The following is a 2,759-nucleotide window of genomic DNA, read 5'->3' on the forward strand; positions in this document are numbered from 1 at the left end:
GTGGCTCACGCCTGCAAACTCAGCACTTTGGGAGGTCGAGGCGAGAGGATCGCTTGAGACCAGGAGTTCGAGACCAGCCTGGGCAACATGAGGAGACCCCCCCCCCATCTCTACAAAAAATTAAAAATTAGCCGGACGTGGTGGTGCACACCTCTGGCTATTCGGGAGACTGAGGAAGGACGATCACTTGAGCCCAGGAGTTCAAGGCTGCAGTGAGCCATGAGCGCTCCCATGCACTGCAGCGTGGGCAACAAAGTGATACCCCATCTCAAAAATAAATAAATAAATAAAAACAAGCCTCATGTGGCAGTTCAGGCCGCTAATTCCAGCACTTTGGGAGGCCGAGGTGGGCTAATTGCTTGAGCCTAGGAGTTGGAGACCAGCCTAGACAACACAGAGAGACCCTGTCTATACAAAAAATACAAAAATTAGCTAGGCATGGTGGCAAGGGCTTGTCATCCCAAGATCGCCTGCGCCTAGGAGTTCCAGGCTGCAGTGAGCTGTGATCGCGCCACTGCACTCCAGCTTGGGCGACAGAGCGACTCTGTCTTTTAAAAAAAAAAAAAAAAAAAGCGCTAGGTACTATGCACAAATGTGTGCCAGCCCCCTTTCTAGGCACTGGGAATACATTTAGGAACAAAACAGACAAAAATCCCTCCCCCAGTGGCAAAACAAAACAAAACAAACATACTGTATGGGATGAATAAATAGAGTATATTAGACAATGTTAAGTGCTAAAAATAATGGTAGGACTGGTGAGGCAGCTGAGGCCTGCGTTAAGGCAGGAAGACTGCTTGAGGCCATGAATTCAAGACCACACTTCAGACAGGGCAATGTATCCAGATCCTGTCTCTACAAAAAAAAAACAAAAAAAAAAAACAAAAAAAAAAAACTCCAAGTGCACAGAACCACATCTGGCTAATGTTTAAATTTTCTGTAGAGTCAGGGTCTCGCTATGTTGCCCAGGCTGGTCTCCCTTAGCCTCAAGTGATCCACCTCTGCCTCCCAAAATGCTGAGATTACAGGTGTGACCCACCATGCCCTGCTAATTTTTAAAATATTTTGTACATCTGGGCTCAGCGGCTCACACCTGTAATCCCAGCTCCTTGGGAGGCAGAGGAGGGAGGATCAATTGAGGCCAGGAGTTTGAAGCTGCAGTGAGCTATGATCGTAGCATTGCACTCCAGCCTGGGGACAACAGAGCAAACTCTGTCTCTTAAAACAAAACAGTAACAACAGCAAACTAGGTAAAGAACATGGAGGTCTGTGCAGGGGCAGCATGAGAGGAGGGGTTGCCTAAAGGGAAAGCCTGGTGGAGGAGGAGGTCTAAGCACAACAGCTCTGAGACTGGACCCTGCCTGATGTACTAAAGCAACCTGGGAGAGGTTAAAGCAAAAGCAAAGGAAGGCCAAGTGCTGTGGGAAGGCCGAGTGCTGTGGCTCATGTCTGTAATCCCAGCAGTTTGGGAGGCCAAGGCGGATGGATCACCTGAGGTCAGGAACTCGAGACCAGCATGACCAACACAGTGAAACCCCGTCTCTACTGAAAATACAAAATTAGCCGGGTGTGGGGATACAGGCCTGTAATCTCAGCTACTTGGGAGGCTGAGGCAGGAGAATCACTTGAACCTGGGAGGTGGAGGTTGCAGTGTGCGGAGATAGCACCACTGCACTCCAGCCTGGGCAACAAGAGCAAAACTGTCTCAAAAAAAAAAAAAAAAAAAAAAGCAAAGGGAGCAGGGTGCAAGGAGGTGAGATGGGTCTCATCTGTTGGATATTGGAAACCCCAACTTCCACATCCTCAGACAAAACCCCAGCAGATCCAACCCGTCTAAGCAGATCTAATCCATCAGCCAGACCTGTCTGCTCTTCTGTTTAGATCCTGAATTCCTCCACGTCCCCGCTACTCCCCGCTGCCCGGAGACCCTCCCTGAATTCCCAGCTCAAGACACCATCTGGATGACAGCAGCTGCCTCCCTGCTCTCTGCATTTCCATCCTCAACCCCAGGTCTAGTCTCCCCAACAGCAGCCAGAGGGCGCCTGTGAACATCCGAGTCAGTTCACATCCCTCCCTCCCTCCTCTGCCCTGAATCTTCCTTGGCTCCCACCTCCTTTAGAGGAAAAGCCCAAATCCACCCACCGTCCATAAAAACTTGCGCTATCTGCCATATCCCCTCCTGCCCTCACCTCCTCCCATGCACTTCCTCACACGAAGCAAGTTCCAGCCTCAGGGCCTTTGTACCTGCTATTTTTGCAGCCTGGAACATTGTTCACAATTTAACATCATTCCCTTCCTGTCCTTATTCAAGTCTCAGCAGCCCTCCTTGATCAGCAGATTTAGGGTTGTCCCTCCATATACAGCGCTCGCTCTCTCGCTCTCTCTTTCCCCGCCCCCCACCCCCTCTTTTTTTTTTTCTTTTTTTTTTTTAGACGGAGTTTTGCTCTGCAGTCTCAGCTCACTGCAACCTCCGCCTCCTGGGTTCAAGTGATTCTCATGCCTCAGCCTCCCAAGTAGCTGGGATTATAGGCACGTACCACCACACCCAGCTAATTTTTGTATTTTTAGTAGAGACAGGGTGCCTGGCCAACATCGTGAAATCCCATCTCTACTAAAAATACAATTAGCTGGGCATGGTGGCATGGGCCTGTAATCTCAACTACTCGGGAGGCTGAGGCAGAAGAATGGCTTGAACCTGGGAGGCAGAGGTGGCAGTGAGCTGAGACCATGCCACTGCCTTCTAGCCTGGGCAATCCAGTGAA

This window comes from Mandrillus leucophaeus, unplaced genomic scaffold (genome assembly GCF_000951045.1).
Source record: "Mandrillus leucophaeus isolate KB7577 unplaced genomic scaffold, Mleu.le_1.0 Scaffold112, whole genome shotgun sequence".
Classification (NCBI taxonomy): domain Eukaryota; kingdom Metazoa; phylum Chordata; class Mammalia; order Primates; family Cercopithecidae; genus Mandrillus; species Mandrillus leucophaeus.